This window comes from Cryptomeria japonica, chromosome 4 (genome assembly GCF_030272615.1).
Source record: "Cryptomeria japonica chromosome 4, Sugi_1.0, whole genome shotgun sequence".
Lineage (NCBI taxonomy): Eukaryota > Viridiplantae > Streptophyta > Pinopsida > Cupressales > Cupressaceae > Cryptomeria > Cryptomeria japonica.
Window position 1 is genome coordinate 658,525,904 of NC_081408.1, and position 21,761 is coordinate 658,547,664.

A 21,761-nucleotide genomic window follows, 5' to 3' on the forward strand; every position below is an offset into this window, starting at 1 on the left:
GTTGAATATAAAGCCCATGTCAATTTTTGTGACAATAAATAGATATATTCAACAAAAGTCAAAAAATGGTTTTATGTGTTACTAGTCTTCATTCCATTACTGAATCTTACGTTCTCAATTACTCTCACATTGTAACTCTCTTGCATTCCAAATTATGAAAGTCACACTCAAACAATTTATGGCTATTCCCTCTTGAAATAAGTGCATTATTCTCATTCTACTTGAAAATTGAGATTGAAATTGTCCATAGGAAGTTGGAACTACAACAAATGGAAGAGAAACTGGTACAAGTACAAGACATGAGTCGTCAGCTCCAATAGTTTATCAAAAACTTCTGATGCTAATATTGACCATGCAAAAGCTCCTTTGTTGGCCATATCTATTAAGGATACCACAAGTCATGAAAACCCTTTAACAAATCTTTGCTAATAATTTCAAAGGCCAAGGAAGCCTCTCAACTATGTCATTGTGGTAGGACAAGGCCAATCTAAGATGTATTAGATCTTCTATTAATCCACCCAAACTACTTGAGCACTAATGACATGGCCCAAATATAAAAAAATTGCCATCCCAAACTCGCATATAGATTCCTTTGCAAAAATAAATTGCTACTCCAATACACCTAGTATTGTATATAGATGCTGCAAATAATCCTCCAAAGTTTTGTTGTAAATTAAGATGTCATCAATGAAGAGGAAAAAAAAAATCTCAATTGCTTCTTGAATACTTGATTCATACATGATTGGAAACTAGTTGAAACATTCGTCAAACCAAAAGGCATGACCTAAGTTGTCCGTTTTGGTACGGAACTTGATACAGGATACGAGTACGCTCGCATGGCAATTTTTTTTCTTGGGTATGGTGGGTACGACTATATATATATATATAGAATTGTAAATACATTTGATAGTATGATACTTCATCATTGATCAATGCCAAATGCCAAAATGGTAGTGATAAAGATAAATATTAAATGCCAATTGATAGTTCAGAATTTCAATATTATGTCATATAATATATATCATATATGTCTAGGGTCACGATTCAAATGAAAATCATTACGATTACCGAATTGAAATATATACAATCAAAAATAATAATTGTATTTAATCTTCATCAATCATCAAAAGGATCTAGATCAAGGTCATTGCTTGGATGAAGTTCAACATCATTTAAACCACAAGTAAATGCATTGCCACTCCCACTATGTAATGGGCACCCCTTGTTCGGCACTAAATCTATGTCCTTTTTACTTAGTGTAATTTTGTCAAACAGTTGGCTGGCAAGCTGACTACTGGATTTTTGGTTCTTGATTTGCAATAGGATAAATTGGATAAACTGTTATTTTTTTTGTAAAGCTTTCAAAGTTTATTCAATATAATAACAACCAGACATATCAAATACCAAAAACAAGAAGATTAATGCTGATGGTATTTATTTAATTCCAACTCCAAGCATACAAATCAGATTTGAAGAATATTACAGACCATATGATAATAAACAAATTCAAACCTGAACTCCACAAGTATAGACCTGCTGAAAACACTGTTCACCCACTGTAGCTGCACTATTCACGGCACTGTAGCATTTTTACTATTCACGCGGCACTGTAGCAAAACACTATTCACGCGGTACTGTAGCAAAAACACTATTTTCAAATCTGCACTTTCAAACCCCTGTAAAAACTTCATGCGAGAGCACCAGATGAAGCCCAATGTGTTTCCTGAATGAAAACACCATTAATCCTCCTGACTGTGTCTTTCAACAGCGAAGAGAATGCTAGCAAAGAGGGATTCCGTCCTCCAAGCCCAATAATCAGATCTCTACGAAATCCAACAGCATAACATTAATCTCATCCCCAGCATATCAAAAGAGAGCTCTCAACCTCCATTTATATCTTCTTCCTGGATGCAAACACTTCATTTCCTGAATGTGGGATAATACATTTTAGAATAAAATATTATTTCCCACAATGTACACATTAAAGGGAACTTTTAATATTTTAAACATTACTTTATATTCCCAACCTTATAATATAACGATAAAGTTAAATATTTAATTTAACTTTACACTTTATCGTTAAATATTAAAACATTGTTGACAATCCCTTTAAATCATTGTCGCCTTCAAATATTTTTTACTGATAATTATGCCAACTAGGGAAACACTAAAAATTTCAAGTCACTGCTTGGAGACTAACTTACTATAAATAGTAAGTGTCTAGAAACCCTGTCAGAGTAGCACCGATTGGCCTGAAATCGAAAACACCTAGGCCAAAACACCGCAAGATCCCATCAATGTCCTTGTTAGCCTTCGGGACCGTGTCAGAATAGGCTAACGACACCCCATATCATGTTGCACTAAAAAGGGGACATTACAGTCCGCCCCCCTTGAAATTGCTTGTCCTCAAGCAAATTCGGTCCTGAATGTTGCAATACCTGCTCATTCTCCCATGTAGCATCCTCATCTGGCAGGTCTCTCCATTTCACCAAGTATTCCTTAACGATTCTATTCCTGAGTGTCCTTTCCCTGATATCCAGAATAGCTTCGGGTACTAACACAAGCTTCCCCTCCTCATCCAAAGGGGGTAAATTTGCAGAAGGCACTACACTCTGACCAATGACTTTCTTAAGCCTAAACACATGAAACACATTGTGCACCCGACTGCCCTCTGGAAGCTCAAGCTCATAGGCGACTTCGCCCACTCTGCGAATCACCCTATAGGGACCATAAAATCTAGGCTTCAACTTTTCAGCTCCGCTCTTCTTGAGTGATGACTGTCTATATGGTTGTAGCCTCAAGTAAACCATATCCCCTACCTCGAAACTGCGCTCTATTCGGTGCTGATCAGCGTACAATTTTTGTTGATTCTGGGCCTGCTGTATATTCTCCTTGAGCACTTTCAGGATGTCCTGACTATCCTGCAATAAGTTTTTGGCTTTGGGCACTCTGCTGTCCCCCAAAACTAAATCCATGAAGCTAGGTGCGTCATAACCATAGAGTGCCATGAAAGGAGTCATCCTGATGGACATATGATAAGTGGTGTTATAACAATACTCTCCCATATGCAACCATTTGACCCAAGCCTTTTGTTGTGCAGTTACATAGTTTCTCAAATATCCCTCCACCCATTTATTCACAATCTCTGTTTGCCCATCTGTCTGCGGATGATAACTAGTGCTAGGTGTAAGATCTGTACCACACAACCTAAACAACTCCTGCCAAAAAATACTCATAAACTTACTATCCCGATCACTGACAATGAATCTGGGCAACCCATGTAACCTGAATATCTCTCTAAAGAAAAGATCTGCCACCTGTGCTGCTGTGTAAATGGATGGAATAGCAAAGAAGTGAGCGAACTTCGTCAAGCGGTCCACCACCACATAGATGCAATCCCTTCCCTGCACTCGTGGTAAACCAGTGATGAAGTCCATCGAAATACTTTCCCATTTCCTATCAGGAATGGGCAAGGGTTGTAATAAACCTGCAGGAAATGTGTGCTCTCCCTTATTCTGTTGACAAACCGCACACTCCCTGACATACCTCTGAACATCATCCTTGAGCCCTCTCCATGAGAACCACTCTCGGATCTGCCTGTAGGTCTTGAAGATCCCCGGATGCCCAGCTGTGGGTGCATCATGAAATGCCTTCAGTATCACCTCTCTCAAATGTGATGACGGAATCAAATAAACCCTGTCCTGAATTCTGATCAATCCATCTATCACCTCATAGCGATCATCCTGTATAGTACCTGAAATCAATCCAGAAGCCCAAGCATCTCCGACATACTCTGCTATAATCCGATCTCTCCAATCTCCTGAAATCTCCGCCAGAGCACATAAGTGAGGTCTCCGAGATAAGGCATCAGCCACCACGTTTTTCTTACCTTTGACAAACTCTATGTCAAAGTCATAAGCCTGCAATTTAGTAACCCATTTCTGTTGCCGGTCATTAAGATCACGCTGGTTCATGAAGTATTTAATACTGTTGTGATCAGTTTTGATCACAAAACGCCCACCTACCAAATATGATCGGAATTGGGCCAATGCATGCATTATGGCCAACATCTCCCGGTCATAGACAGAATAGCTCCTCTCAACTCCCCGGAGCTTCCTACTCTCGAATGCAATGGGATGCTTCTCCTGCATCAATAGTGCTCCAATCCCATCACCCGATGCATCACAATGAAGCTCAAAAGGCTTCGTGAAATCTGGTAGAGCTAGAACTGGACATGAAGACATTACCTGCTTGAAATGCTCAAAACACCTCTGTGCTGCCCCTGTCCACACGAAGGCCCCCTTCTTGGTGAGATCTGTCAAAGGCGCTGCCGTCTGTGAAAAACCCTTAACAAACCTTCTGTAGAATCTGCAAAGACCAAAGAATCCCTTAAGCTGTGTGAGGTTCGTAGGAGTAGGCCAATCAACTATAGCTCTAATCTTTTCAGGGTCTACTCGAACTCCATCTGCACTAATAATATGCCCAAGGTATAGTAATTTTGTCATACCAAACTCACACTTAGACTCCTTGGCATATAAAGACTCTCTCTCTAGGATAGATAATACCTCCTCCAAATGCTGTGAATGTTCCTCCCAGGTCTTACTGAAGACCAAGATGTCATCAAAGAAGATCAAGACAAATCTCCTCAACTGCTCCCGGAATACCTAGTTCATACAACTTTGAAATGTAGCGGGTGCATTGGTTAGTCCAAATGGCATAACCATAAACTCAAAGTGGCCATAGTGACATCGGAAGGCTGTTTTCTCAATGTCCTCTGCTCTCATCCTGATCTGATGGTATCCGGATCGCAAATCAATTTTGGTGAAGAAGCATGCCCCATGCAACTCATCAATCAGCTCATCAATCCTAGGAATGGGATACCTGTTTTTAATTGTTTGCTTATTCAGTGCCCTGTAATCGATGCACATGCGCATCGTCCCATCCTTCTTCTTCACCAGTACTACTGCTGAAGCAAATGGGCTTTTGCTAGGCCTAATGTGCCCCATCTCCAACAACTCCTTAATTGCCTTCTCTATCTCATCTTTGTGTTTCTTAGGATGACGATAAGGAGTGATCATCACTGGTTTGGATCCCTCCTCGAGCTCAATAACATGCTCTGCACCCCTGTCAGGAGGAACCCCATGAGGCATGTCACTAAATACCTTGGCATAACTATCAAGAATCTCCTGTATATCTGGTGGATGACTCTTCACTCGAGGCTCCGGTGAAGATGACATAACTAAGCACTCTGTTGCCCACTCTATGTCATTATGCCGAAAAAGTCTCTCCATTCTCCTCAAAGAGACTACCCTGCAACTCCCATCTGAAAGTCCCCCGAGTACAACAGTCCTACCCTCATGCTGAAACCTCATTTCCAACTTCACTAGGTTGAAAGTGAACTCAACCAGCGATGCCATCCATGTCATACCGAGGATGACATCGTAATCTCCCATGTCCACAACATAAAAATCATCCTCCAACTCATAGCCATCTCCAAATCTAATGTGAAGATTTGAAACCTTCTGAGTACATAATAGCTTTTGGCCATTAGCCACCATGACTCTAAAACCATCATGCTCTTCTGTCTGTAAGCCTCTCCTGGCTACCAGCTGTGTATCTATAAAGTTATGTGTAGCCCCAGTGTCAATGAGAGATATCACTTTCTGCCCCTGGATAGTACCCCTGACCTTAAATGTGATTGCCTTTTGGGCCCCTGTCAAGCGTGCCAACGATCTATCATCCTTAGGAATGCTGCTCTCCTCTATCATGTTACCCTCATCTGAATCGGACTGCTGATCCTCCCCCTCTGACTCTGACTCCTCTGCTGAAAAATACTCCATTTGATTTGCCTTAGCCTTGAGAGGGCATTTATGAGATAAGTCCCAAGGCTCTCTACACTGGAAGCACAGTTTCTTCTTTCGAAGTTCATTCAAGGTTTCACTGTCTAGTCCTTTTGATCCTTCTTTGGGTTTGTTATACTCTTTCCGAAATGGTTTTTTGTCTTTGTCCTTGCGGTAGGAAGAATCTGTTGAATGGTATTTTCCTTTGTATACCGAAGGGGCTAAATCTCGTGCCTTTTTAGTTGCTTCTGCTAAGGTGAGTGGATCATGTCCCTTCACCCAACCACGTAATGGATCAGCAAGCCCATCACAAAATAACACCACCAATCTCCTAGGAGAGATATCAGTAACAAGTACAGACAAACGCTGAAACTCGACGATGTAAGCATCCACTGAACCTGACTGTTTTAACTGTGCTAGCTCCTTGAAATGTAACTCGGGATCCCTAGTGTCAAATCTCTCAATCAATCTTTCTGTGAATTCCTCATAGGATGTAATCTGATTATGCCCCAGAGTCACCATGCCATGATGCCCCTATTCATGCGCAACGCCGTCCAAATGCATAGCCGCATACTTGATAGCCTCCTCCTCAGGCATAGGATTAAGCTGCAAGTATGTATCTACCTTCTGCACCCAAGCTCGTGCGGTCATCTTCCCTGAAGCATCATAATAAGGCAAGGAAAGTTTTCCAACTTTCTTTCTCAGCTCAAAATTCTGATTCCTCCCTCCTGCTCTAGGCATATGTCTCATCCTCAAGTCCATATAATCTCTGAGGGAAATATCTGCCTGAAACTCGGGTCCACTGGCCTCCCAGTCCCTCCTGAACTGACCCTGTAACTCAGTAATCTGCGGTTCGTTCACTGGTTGAACCGGATCCCTAGGTGGGAAGGTGGGTAGAAGAGGTCTCGAGCTCGCTGTTCGAGCTGGGCGTGCAACGTGTCTAAAGTTATCCGCCTCATTCCCATTGCTGCCATGTCCATTATTACCATTAATGTTATTCTCAGGGCCATTGTTGTTGCCTCGGCCTCCATTATTATCATTGCCCCTATTGTTATCGTTTCCCCCATTGTTATTGTTTCCATTGTTGGCATCACCTGGATTAATATTGACGCCCATCTGTCTAGCCATAAGCTGCAACATCATGTCCATTCGCCTATTCTACTCCTGCTGCATACGCTGCCCTTGCTCTAACGTACCCAGTAACTGTCTGAACATTACCTCCCCCTGATCTGGAACGGTATTCCTATCATCTCGGTCACCCATACTGCTGTCCTGATCAAAGAATATTTCCTCTATGTCTGTATGACTAGATTCTATGTCCACTTGCACGGATGAACTAGACTGCTCGCTCTGTGAGTTCAAATTTCTGTTTTGTCTTGCTTTGGTATGGCGGAAGTTATAAGGCCCCTGTTGCATGCTTAAACATACATGCTTAGCATGTTTTTTAATTCAATAATTTCTGATTTTAGTGTTTTGATATTTCGTCAAACATTTTTCCCTCTATCCGGCTGTTCCAAAGTCTCTGTAAGACCTCCACAGGATGGCAGGACTTATAGCTCTGATACCACTGTAATGGGCACCCCTTGTTCGGCACTAAATCTATGTCCTTTTTACTTAGTGTAATTTTGTCAAACAGTTGGCTGGCAAGCTGACTACTGGATTTTTGGTTCTTGATTTGCAATAGGATAAATTGGATAAACTGTTATTTTTTTTGTAAAGCTTTCAAAGTTTATTCAATATAATAACAACCAGACATATCAAATACCAAAAACAAGAAGATTAATGCTGATGGTATTTATTTAATTCCAACTCCAAGCATACAAATCAGATTTGAAGAATATTACAGACCATATGATAATAAACAAATTCAAACCTGAACTCCACAAGTATAGACCTGCTGAAAACACTGTTCACCCACTGTAGCTGCACTATTCACGGCACTGTAGCATTTTTACTATTCACGCGGCACTGTAGCAAAACACTATTCATGCGGTACTGTAGCAAAAACACTATTTTCAAATCTGCACTTTCAAACCCCTGTAAAAACTTCATGCGAGAGCACCAGATGAAGCCCAATGTGTTTCCTGAATGAAAACACCATTAATCCTCCTGACTATGTCTTTCAACAGCGAAGAGAATGCTAGCAAAGAGGGATTCCGTCCTCCAAGCCCAATAATCAAATCTCTACGAAATCCAACAGCATAACATTAATCTCATCCCCAGCATATCAAAAGAGAGCTCTCAACCTCCATTTATATCTTCTTCCTGGATGCAAACACTTCATTTCCTGAATGTGGGATAATACATTTTAGAATAAAATATTATTTCCCACAATGTACACATTAAAGGGAACTTTTAATATTTTAAACATTACTTTATATTCCCAACCTTATAATATAGCGATAAAGTTAAATATTTAATTTAACTTTACACTTTATCGTTAAATATTAAAACATTGTTGACAATCCCTTTAAATCATTGTCGCCTTCAAATATTTTTTACTGATAATTATGCCAACCAGGGAAACACTAAAAATTTCAAGTCACTGCTTGGAGACTAACTTACTATAAATAGTAAGTGTCTAGAAACCCTGTCAGAGTAGCACCGATTGGCCTGAAATCGAAAACACCTAGGCCAAAACACCGCAAGATCCCATCAATGTCCTTGTTAGCCTTCGGGACCGTGTCAGAATAGGCTAACGACACCCCATATCATGTTGCGCTAAAAAGGGGACATTACACACTAGTGCATCATGTGTAAGTGTCTAATCATCATCATCTATAGTGACTCTAGCAAGCTCTGCAATAGATGCATCCAAGTTGGTACACTCAGGAGCTATGTACCAATGCTTCGTTGACCTTCCTTGTAGTGTTCTTTCTTATATTATAGAAGATGTAAGTTGGAATGAACATAAATCATGTCTTCTGCTTTTTTTGCAGGCAATTGATTATGCTTCACTGAGTGGATAAAGGAGTATGTACTCCAATTCCACTCAGCCAAAGAAGGACTTGCAACTTGTTGAAATTGGACAGAAAACCAACACAACTAAAAAATAAAAAATGTGAAATAAATTAAAGAATGGTAAGTACTAAAGTCTACAATACAACTGTTAAAAAATTAAAAATACTTGTGATAGAATCTTGATTGCAAGAGGCTAGGGAAACAAATAATATTGCCCATGGAGGTACCACCATGTATGAGCATCTATAGTATATTGGTCTTGAATAGCACAAATACTATATGACCTCATGTTGAGATGAACATGCCAAACACTTTCCTAACATTTTCCACAACTTCTAGATCTGAGAAGAGTCATTTGAATACTCGTTTGTACCCATTAGCAATTTCACTATCTTTGTATGGTGGAGTTCTCCCTGGCAAATCAAGTATTTGTGAGCTATAGTACTTGGAAGATAAAGCATATGCAAGGAGGTGCAATGGTGTGTTCATCTTGTTCCAGCAATGATGAATGATTTTTTTGACGCTTCGAAAAAATATTTCTTTGGTGTTATTCTATTTTTGTGCTATTATGACCTTTATTTTTCTATCATAGAGTCAATGCTACCATAGATTTACCCCAAACATGGTCAATTTGTATCAGCAAACCTGATCATACTCAGGATAGCCTTGATGAAATTTAAGATATTTCACACAAACCCACCAATCATCATCTAGGACCAATGACTTGACCTTTTGGACCCTCTTTGAATTTGATTGCTTCCAAATGCTCCACCAATTGCTAATAACCATGGCATCCAATGACTCTCACACCCTCTCAAGTTGTCTCAAAATGATTGTGTGATGCAAATCAGGTCTCAACAACATAGGATCATGTAAAAAATACGTTAATAACACATTAAAAATATTATATACATATTAAACATGGAATAAATAATATTAAATTTACCTTAAACAATTCCAAATTCAAGAAAGTCCTAAAAATGCCTTGTGACATATGGTGGTTTGTCACAAACCATTTGATTCTCCTCACCCTCTTGGTATATAGCTTTCACCCACTCTATTTGAGTGCCAATTGTTTGCATCACTAAATTAAAGGAGTGTACAGTGAATGGTCTTCAAAAAGTGTGTCCATAACTTTCCTCAACCAAAGCACCTACAGCCTTGCGATTTATCGAATTGTCTATAACGATTTGAACAACGTTTTCAAGACTTACCATCTCTATGGACTCAATGAGGATTTGAGAAATGAATTTTACATCATTGATTTGCCCCTCACAGTCAATTGCCTTCAAAAACATTGCCCCTTTGGGACATTGCAAAAACATTGTTGGACTATTGTCATTGATGTCAAGGATCATTCCATGGCATATTTGATTGAGGTTAGCTTGTGCCAAATTTATGGCACTATTATCAAGATGTCATCAAGCAAGGAGAAGATAAATTGAAGATTTAATGTATTGTTCAAAATTGCAAAATATTTTTCATTGATGTGGCCAACCCTCTGCCCCCCTTGGAGCCAACCCAATCATGGAAATTAAAATGTATTTGAAGAATATTTCAAGGAGGGACAACCCCTTGGGAAGTGCACCCATCTTGGTCTGCAATTTAAATAAAATAAAAATATGTTTTGCTTGGGGCATGAAAATAAAAATTAAATAAAATATACAAATGCTGCCTTGGCCAACCAGCGTGAAGAGAGATACCCATTTGGTGAAAGAGTGCTTTTGCATGTATAAAAGGAAGATCATTTGGAGTTTATTTCATCAAGAATTCATTGAATATTATTCCCATTTAGAGCAGATCTAAGGTGCATGTAAGAGCAGATTTCAAGGTGAATTATTGCAGACTTATGGGCGGAAATTATTGAAGATCATAAGCAGATTTTAAAGTGAATTATTGCAAACCTGTGAGCAGAAAACTATTGGATATTATAAGCAGAATTTAATAAGCATTTTTTAGCAGATTTGTGGAGGAGAGTTAGGTCTGATTCAAGAAGAAGATTAAGTACTCATCACAACATTCTTTTGGAGGTTGGTGCCTCATATTCAAAGAGATTGGTGTCTTTTGCTGAGTTGGCACTCAGTTGTGAGGATTGTTGTCTCAAATGGGTTGGTGCCTACAAATCATCTAAAGGGGATTGGTGTCACTTGTAAGTTGATACCTACGAAGATTGTAAGAAGTTTCTAATATAAGCAATATTGTCACCATTGCACTTGCAAGTGAAGTATTTTCAAGTTATTGAAATGAAGGTTTATTTGTGTTCTTTTGATTTGTTGAGATAGATAATATTATTGACACCTTGGATGAGTGAATTCCAAAGATTTGTTGGAAGTTTTGAAGAAGTCCTTTGTTCGTCGTACAGCTTACCTGGTCACCTCATTTGATAACTTTGGTATTTTTTAATAATACAAGCTCTTTATTGTTGAATCTCACTGACAGCCCTTGGTGATTGAGATAGCATTGGAAGGAGTGATACGGGTTTTTAAGGGTCCTACCAATGATATGGCAGTTTGTGCAAGCAAGTAGAGTGGTGTGGGAGCTAAGAGGCAAGGCGATGCTGTTTGAGGGTTTATTCCATAGCATTTGGTGGCACATAGGTCTTTAGAGATCAGATGTTTCCATTTGAGAGGGGAATTTTGAGATTTACATAAAGCTTTTGTGATTTTATACCTTATGTTCATGTTGTTTCCAGCAGCAAAGCACTTTGTAACAGACCTAAGCATAACTGGAAATGTTATCAGTTTGATTTAACATTGTTTCCAATATTTTTAGGTGTGGTTTGGTGTGCTCTTTGGGTGTTGCATCAGTATGGAGTGTTTTCCTTTATTCTAGGTATTGAGCATCAGCATACAAGGTGGATTTAAGTGTGTTCTCAGTGCATTGGATCTGGCTTGTCAGTATTATCAGAAGTTCACAGTAATTTCTGACTTGCAATCAGCACCATTCATCCTATGTAAGAGGAATCTTCCAGTGGATTATATATTGCTGTAATATGCACCCCTGATTTTTTATTTTGTTTCTGATAAGATTATGAATGGTGTATTGTATTGATGTAATGTATAATTTGCTGGTCGAAGTAAATTTCAGATTGCATTCAATACTTCCCAAGTGCATTTACATAGCACAATGCATAGAGAAGGATTGATGAAACTATGTACAATAAATCAAATACTTCACCACAAAACTCTGAATAAGCATATTACATATAATCTGAAAATGAGATTACATTCAAACATGTACAGACCTGGAGTAATAAACACTGAAGATTGCAATCAACATAAACTGAAAATGTAATGTCCCCAGTTTGGGATTTTATAATAATTCAGTCCTGAAACAACAATTCCAGCTTATAGTGAGAAATGTAATATATTTATGAATAAAATTTAATCAAACTGGAAACATTTTATTATAATATTTGATTTATAAGTCTAAGAATAGTTCAGGATGAAGAACTTATCTTGATAGCTTGTCATGAACAGATGATACATAATCCAAATCTCTTGCTGTCACTTCCTCAAATATAATATTTTCATGGACAGCCCTCTTACAATTTGGTGTATACAATGATTGTCTTCAAGAACATATACACACCACACATTTGTACCTCCCCCTTCCTGTCTAAGGAAGATTTTTATCTCCCTTTATATATGCATATAATACTTTCAAATCTGCCTGTTCCTGTACATATGTCTCTGCGTATATCCTTCAACCACTGGTTGGTATACTATGTTATAAACTCTTTCCTTAATTGCTTATAGCGATGATATAGATATGCTGCTTTGATTAGAACCTTGGCATATGCAGTGATCTTTTCTGTATCGCTTATGGTAATGTTATGACTGCTGTGTCGGACTGGGCTATATCGATATGTATCAAACTGGTATTGGTCGGTTGAGACCTTCCATCTATATACATGAATGTTTGACGGTTATGTATGATTGTGTGACAGTAGCGATCACATATAATCTTCCAGAATGGCTGCTTCCCGGAACTATTATGCGTATAATAGAAATTCCAAAGGTGTTACTTCTGATATATATGACTCGACAATATACATCCGGAACCACCGGCTGTATGCTTAATCATGACTTCCCCCAATAAGATATCCCCCACCTTTTGAGTGATGATTGGTCTCTTATATCTCCATCCTTGAATGAGGGGTTACGTGCCTTAGAACACAACCTTTCATTACTATTTTGTTTATCGATTAGGCTTCCTTATTATTGCATTTATAATCAAATTGATGCTAATCACATCCTCCATATGTGCCGATTAGTTATTTTATGATTGCCGATTAATTTCATAGTACTTGTTTGCCACCGCTGACTAGATGGTGTCATATCCTTTCATAAAGATTCCTGTTTACCTTAATCAGTGTTGTAATAGTTAGCATCCTCTAATTGCTGATTGGATTCACGTTGGCTATCCTACCCATCCTTTATGTTCGTAATTATGGTTGTGCTGCAGAGAATACTTTCCCGTCCACTTGACTATGTATGGCTTCATCCTTTGTTCATCCATTCTTTTATTTGGTCTTAATAAATGGCTGAGTATTGCTTTATCATTGATCAATATTAATCCCAACGAAAAGTATTTGGCATCGACCATATGTGAAGAAGTTGAGGAAATACAACTTCAGAGATCCCAAGAACACCTGCATGCAAATACCTGTCACAAGAGAAGAATGGAGGCACATAAAGCAAAAAAGCATAAATGCTCTGAAGAAGAAAATTATCATTCAGAAAGGGAATCAATTTATGAAAAAGTACAATACAATCCTTATAAAAAGATAATAGAAACCCTAAAGGTGTGCAACCCTAAATAAACCCTAAAGGGATAATGTGTATTTAATAGTTAGAATAATTATTATATACCTACAATATTTAGTAAATGTCTAAGTTTAGCTTAAGCATAGAGTTTAATAGACTAATAATTAAATAAATAATTATTAGCTAATACAAGATAACTCTAACACCCCCCCTTAAGATGAACTTAAGGAGTAGCTAGAAAACTAAATGCAAGAAGCAAAAAATGCAACTACATGATGAAGGCAAATTTGGGTCCCAGCAACAAGGCCTGATGAGGTACCCAATCACAACCAAATCTCTATGAACCGGAGAAATAGAGAAAACCACGTGGGAAAAAACTCTACTCCAAAAAGAGATGGAAAAACAAGAAGAACACCACTGAAGCAGGAAATAGCTGCAAACATTGTCGAAGAGTAGCTGCTGATCTGAAAAACCTCCACTGAAATAGAACATGACCAGGTAGAGAAGACTGTAATTTGCATGAGTGCTCTCAAATGACACTACTCGAATCAGATGGCAAACAAAGGCAAACAACTGAACTCGAAGATACAAATGGCATGAGACACCAAAGCCTGAAGAGCTGATCAATCGAACCAAGGAAGCATTAGAACCAACAGGACAAACCTCCCCATAATGCTGAAAAGGGAGAGGGACAGGTACACTAAAAAAAATGGCCAACAAGAGCTGCATGACAAAGAACCAGGAACATCGAAGGTGCTGAGAAAGTACATAGTGTCATGGAAGGAACACTCACTTGACACACATCATGAGGCAAATGTCATGGAAGGAACACTCACTGGACAAAGGTGGATGGCAAACAAAAGGCAAACATCAACCCCCCATGGCACTTTATAAGTAGTGCATGTACAATAAGGCACAAGATGTGCAAGATCCCAAGTAAACAATGCATGATGGCACTTTATCTTAGTGTGTTTGAATAAATGAAATGCTACAATGATAAGAAGATTGGAAATAGAAAAGAGAACGAAAATAGAGACATCCTTCTCAGAGAAGAGATCCCACGACTTGAAACAACTAAGATATCCACAGAGTGCTGAAAAAGCAAAACACTGAAGAAAATATTCCTGGAGCAAAATCTGGAAAGAAAACTCATATGGCTAGAAATTACACAGGACAAGCTTTCCAACGATATAAAGTTTTTGAAAAACGAAGTTTGGATGCTCATTCTATGGCTCCTAGAGTGCAAAAAAGAGAACCCACTTTGACTGGAAAAAAACACAGTCAAACAGAAAAATTGAAAAAAAAATCCAACATCACGAGGTCCGGCTCGGAACCAGCTTTCCGACGCCTATTCGTTTTCGAAAAAACAACTCCGTATGCCCAAGATATGGCCAAAAAAAAAACCCCCTCTTTTAGGGCATAAAAAGGGTTAAAAAAAAAAAAAAATTGACGAAAAATTTTCTGATGCATTTGCAGGTACAGCCGTACGGATTTTTGTGCCTCGTAAAACGTGTCAATGAAAAAATTATGGCCCAGATGCACTTGTCACCGAAATAGGTCGAATTATATATCAAAATGATTGGAAATGCTCTTCGGAAGCCAACGATGAGGTCTTTTTTGGCCCAAACTGCTCTGAATTATTTTAATGATTTTTTTTACGAATTTCTCGAAATTCGTGCCAAAAAAAAAGGCAAAACCAAAGAAATTTTTTCCAGAACCCAAATTTGTCAAAATTTGTCAAATTTTATATGGAAATGGGGGTTTTGGGGCGTTCTGAGCTCAACGGTGAGGTCCGTTTGAGCCCAAAATGATCAGAAACAAAACAACTACCCCAGATCCAATAAAAAACTCTGAAAAAACTTGAAACCCTCCTCAAAAAAATATTCTGAAAAATCAGGAACAAGCAACAACAGATGTAGGCTCTGATACCATGAAGAAGTAGAGGAAATACAACTTCAGAGATCCCAAGAACACCTGCATGCAAATACCTGTCACAAGAGAAGAATGGAGGCACATAAAGCAAAAAAGCATAAATGCTCTAACGAAGAAAATTATCATTCAGAAAGGGAATCAATTTATGGAAAAGTACAATACAATCTTTATAAAAGGATAATAGAAACCCTAAAGGTGTGCAACCCTAAATAAACCCTAAAGGGATAATGTGTATTTAATAATTAGAATAATTATTAAATACCTACAATATTTAGTAAATGCCTAAGTTTAGCTTAAGCGTAGAGTTTAATAGACTAATAATTATTAGCTAATACAAGATAACTCTAACAATGATTATGGTGACAATACGTGTTCCTTCATGCTGATTCGGTCATGATATCGTTTTGTGGATATACTCCATAAACAAATGTAATTAATCAAACATCGGTACTAAGATACAGATTCAAACATTATTGTATTCGGTCTTCCTTGTTTGATCAGAACATCCACCGTAGTGCCACCTCCTTAGTCGGTGATTTTATTAACTTGATTGACCTACGTTGTGTCGGGATTTTCCTCTTGTCAGATCCATACTTCTGACATGGTCCAAGAAATCATTGATATTTGTTTATTACTCTTGGTATTGATGGTAATGTCGATCATTCTTATACATGTTTTCAGGTCAAAGATGGGGACATAACAGAAAACTCTTTGGGGCTTAATTATTGCATTCTTTAAAGGGGCTACAAGATTCTAGAATCTTCCAAACCATATACTAACTTCCTTTTAAACTCAGACCTGATTATTGATGATCCATGTGCTGTTTAAAGGTATCAAGACTGAAAACATCTTTAGAAAAGTCTGCTACAGCCGCTGAGTGCTCAATCCACCAAAGGGTGATTTCATTATAAATTTCCAAACACCAAACTAGCTTTTCAATCTACTGAGTAACTTTTAGAATCACTTCTTAGCAACCAAGTGCCTCAAAGGAAGGTGATTTGGCAGACCATAAAGCAGATTGCCTCCAAAACTCCCACGTGCCAAGAAGAGCTATATGACCCTCCCAAAATGGGCAACCAATAAGGGAAATTCAAATGTTAACCAAGATCTACAAATAAAATACTGATCTTCATCACCCAGTTGAGAAATACATTGCAAAAATACCCAAAATGAAATGTGGAGTAATCTCAAAGTTATGATCAAATATGTACATCCCTGGATAGCTCAAATGGTATGGCCAACATAGGGAAAACTCTTGAATGTGCAAGAAACTTAAACAACTCTCCAAAAAGGATTAAACTCACCAAAATATGCAAACCCAATTCAAAATACCTCATAAATCTTTATTTTGCATCAAACCCTTGTCACCAAACTTCAAGCAAAGCTCTGAAAACTCAAATTGAAATGAAAAACCAGCTAGGGTGGATCTTTCACCATCGAAATCAGATCAACTATACAGGGTTTTTGTCCTCAACAATTTCTTAAAGAACTCTCCAAGTTCATTTGACAGCATCATATGTGTGCACAAGCAAAATGAAAGAATGAGAGCCTAAATCCCAAAGAAGAAAAAATCTCCAAAAATTACTGGTTATACCAAATTTTTTGTGAATCTTTCCTATTGACAATTTTTTCTACCAAAAAATCCCATCTTTTTATAACATCGTTGACTGCAATTTTCAACAAAAAATTTTGCATTTAAATCGCATAAAAATCACATTTAAATTGCATCTCAAACCTTAATCAATCTCCTGCCAACTTGTGAAACCTTCAACTAGCAAAATGGCAAAATATTTTATGAAGTGTAGTTGTACAATTATTTTAGGGCACAACTATAAACGGGAGCTCATTGGCAAATGCATAGAAGGAACAACTGTTGCAAATTTGCAGGGAGTCGAGAACCGGTGCATTTGAGTCAAAGGTAGGCAATTTTTTGTTGTAACACTGTTGCAAATACATTCTATAACTTTACACCATTTAAATAGTATTTACACAAAATTCAACCAACACATACAAATAGATGAATAAATTGTTAAATAAATTTTTCAATGTGCACATCACAAGGATTTTTATATTTATCTTGTTCAACCAGCACATACAAATAGATGAATAAATTGTTAAATAAATTTTCAAATGTGCACATCACAAGGATTTTTTTATTTAAATTAGCAAGATTAAAAAACATTAAATCTATCTTATTTTGGTTGAGCTTCCATCCAAAGAGATGGTATCTTAATATTATGACAAGTGAATGGTTTATATTTTGAGGTTATACATTCGCTTAATGTTCATACTTCATATTTTGTGTCTAGTTTATCATGGTTTAATTTTTTCTATATTCAGATGCTAGGATTTATGTCGATACCATCAATACACTGTCCCACATGGTTTAATTGTTTGTCTACTTATATGTTAAATAAAATTTTCAATGTGCACATCACAAGGATCTTTCAATTTAAATTAACAAGATAAAAAACATTAAATTTATTTTATTTTGGTGAGGCTTCCATCCAAAGAGAGCATTTTACAATTGCTATAGGTGAATGGTCTATATTCTAAGGTTATATTTTAGCTCGCTATGTCTATTTCATATTTATGTCTACTTTATCATGGTTTAATTTTGTTCTATTTCTTATCATGATTTTCTACAATGCCTAATTGGTTGGAGAGAATGAGTATGAAGGTAGTTCAAGATGTTCAACCCATCGAGGACAAAGATAATTTCTTTGCAAGAATTAATAAAGCTAAAGAACAAAAGAAGGCAAAGAACTTCTCTCACATCTCAGCAAACAACTCAGGATCACGAACTCTACAAGTGGCAATCCCTATGGTTGATAAACCACAAGAGGAGATCACTCCAATGGATTATGAAGTTATAACACTTGATCTTGGACCAACAACGAAGGAGCAAGAATTCCAAGAGTTGAATGGCATCATGATGACAATCCAGCAAAGACTCAACAAAACAGAAGAAAAGAAAGATAATTTCGAAGCAGAAAATATGAGATTAAAGGAGTTCATACAACGGTTAACAACACCGGTGAGACAAGAAAATGAAACATTTGTGCCACCTATTTCCATTCCGTAGGAATCATTTGAGAGCCTTGAGCTATGAGAAATTCAAATCAAGAAATGAGAAAGTGGATAGACAACATCTCAAGCCATGCAGAAGAGTTTCTACAAGGATTTGTGCAAATATATGATGAGATGGTATTGTTCAAAAGAAGATTCCAAAGTGTGGAAAATCAGTGGGAGGACTTTCCAATGGCACAAGACATGATGATTCCTCGTCTCTGGATATTGAAGGAGATTCCTATGCAAACATTGATCCAAGAAGATGCAATCGAGGAAGGAAATATCTATGGTTTCCACCGTTGGTATAGTTCTTTAATGATAACAAAGGCAACACTTGATAGAGTGAAAGGAGACTGTGAAAAGATAGAAGGATCCATCAAGGGAATATAATCAAAGATCCTTGCGTCTTTAGAGGAACTATTGGGCCAAGAAATGAGTGAATATGATTGTTTGAATTTAGAAGAATTGAAAGAGAAGGTAAGGGCCATCTATTTTCAAAGGTTGGAATCTATCCACGAAAGCCAATTGAATGAAATCCTTTTGTCCATGATCTTCATGAATCATCTTCAGGGGAGGTAGGCAAAGTGGAAGAAGATTTTCAAAGCATGCACCGATGAGTTGGAAATAATAGAATTGCAGCTAGATGCGCTGCCCCCTGTCACCACAGAGGAGCTCAAATTGATCATGACCAAATTCATTGCATGTGGAACCAGGGAAAGAGATAAGGGAAACCGGATTCTGGAAGATAATTTGTTAGATGATTAGGTGTCATCTAATTTCCTCATTGGCTCTTGCTCCTCGTGGTTTGTGATGAGGAAAATATTTCATTTTCATTGCATAGTATTTAATGATTTTTTTGTAAACCCTAATTAGGGCTTAGGTCGTTTGATCTTGGTTGTTGATTTTGGGATCAATCTTGGCCCTTCATTTGTAATAAGAGCTCTATATAAGCTAGCTCATTTCATTTGCACCTCATAAGAGAGATTTGGAGACGTGTTACTTTGATGCTACCAAAATTGATATAAATCATTGAAGATTGGTGATTCTATATGAGATATAGGAGTATTTGTATGGTTATTTACTTCTCAAGTTAAATTAGATTTCCTTAAGTAAAGTTGCATAGTTGCATGGAGGATATTGTTGATAATTCATGGAGCCTTACACTAGCCATATCTAGGAACAACTGGGAATGTAGAAATTACGTTTATAGGAACACAAGAACTAACTATAGTTGTCAAAACACCTGTTATAGTAGGATCTGGAAATGGATCTGCACCCAAGCAACGTAATGGTCCTAATCTATGTAGGTATCCGGGGAAGCTAATATTGTGGGAGGGACTCCATAGTTATATTGGGTGGGCCCTTGGGGGTGGGTGGGAGGCCCTTAAAATAGTAGGGGGTTTCTCAGGCCCATACGGGCGAGAAGATTTGCCTTTATTCATCCCACCGGATCGATCTAGTGATAGGATTGAGGTTGAATGAATAGGGGATTAGGTCAATCATACCACATACGTATTAACATCTCTCTCATCCCTCAACTCTCAGCTTCTAGTGTCACTAGGTGGATCAAATAGCAGTAGCATGGAGTTGACTCGATGCTCATGAAGACCTGCTCATTCCAACGAGAAAGGCTACTCAATCAATTGAATTGGAGGACACGCCCACCCCCGCTCACTCGATATCCGTCGATTGATGATTGCTTCCAATTTGAACGAGCCATCAATGTCTGCCCATAGAATAGTAGGGGCTCAATTCTAGAACTATTTTAGTTACTCTAGCCCCCTACTATTTGAAAGGGCTAGCAGGCATCATTAATCTACTGCAGTCAAGCCCTACAATTAATTTACTAGGGGGGATAGACTAGCAGGTTCCAGTCAAGAATTCGCTACTTTCTAGCAGGTTCCAGTCAAGAATTCACTGCTTTCTAGCAAGCTGATTAATTATCGTACTCTAACAAGCTACTCGCCCTACTATTCTATGGGGGTTAATTAATCCAAGGCAAGTTAATTAATCTGGGGCAGGCTTATTCTAGTGAGCTAATTAAGGCGGGTAGTTTGAAAGGCTCATTGGAATCGATCCGCTACGAGATTGACATGATATGCCTATTGATGGTGAAACCCACAAGTTCATACCATTTATAATTTGTAGATTGCAAGTTATAGTGCAGGGTTGGTCTGAACTCTCAAAGTACTTAACTTCAATTGCTTATTCCTCATTAATACGTGGTGCTTTTGGGATTAATGTGTGTATTGGTGATTTGAATATCATTTGTAGTCCTTAGAAGATTTGAACCATCTTTGCGTAATTGTTCCTAATGGTGAAGCAAAGTGTGGTTTGGTTTCACTAAATTGTCATCAATTTCTTAAATTGATAGTGTTACAATTAGATTCCTAAACCTTTACCTCTTTTGCCTTTTATTTCAAAATCTTGTTAAAATTAGGATCAAGTGCTCATATTGCCAAATCAAAAGTTAACCAAATCATAGTGATTGCATTCCTAAAGCTAGTTTTCCTCAAGTCGATCAATCCTAGAGTTCAACTAAAATGTAAGTCCCCTTGTGATTCCAGCAAGTCACATCTCACATTGAATCTTTCCATGTATAAAGTCAAGACCTAACTATCAGAACCTTGGAGTTGTCTTGTTTGAACACACAATTTAGCATCTGAGAGGTCTTTGTTCAATAGAAGATAGAATACTTAGCATTTTATTCTATGTTGCATGGTGTCATAAAAAACACATTAACAGTACCTAGAACCTTTGAAAATGCTTAATTCATGCCCATTTGACTCTACTTGTTATGATAAACGGTTTTTCTTTTGTTGATTGATTACATTTTTATTTGGATGATATTTTGTTTTAAGCTTCCTACTTGAAAATTTCACATTGATAAAATGTTTTTTCTTTTATCCTACTAGGATGCAAAAATGTTTATTGTAGTTGTTTGGAGGTCTTACCAAGTTTTCAAAGTTTCCAAAGTTTCCTATGAGAGTGTAGTGTCTATGATTAAACATTCTTTCGATATCAATAATAATTTGGAATGCAATGTTGTTAGTGACATTTTAACATCCACTCACATCATACAACTAGACTAGACGTTTACTCGCATATCATTCAATGAAATGTTTTAGTGTTAACGTAGCAATAACTTTATCAACTTTATACAAAACTTACCAAAGAATCGTTTAGT

The 21,761-nt window shown here is 37.6% G+C and overlaps 1 protein-coding gene across 14 annotated transcripts in view; it reads right to left on the bottom strand.

Annotated features, from left to right (window-relative positions):
- The window catches only part of LOC131061795 (LRR receptor kinase SERK2), a 161,299-nt gene that overhangs the window by 89,373 nt on the left and 50,165 nt on the right, over positions 1 to 21,761 (bottom strand). The window lies entirely within an intron of this gene.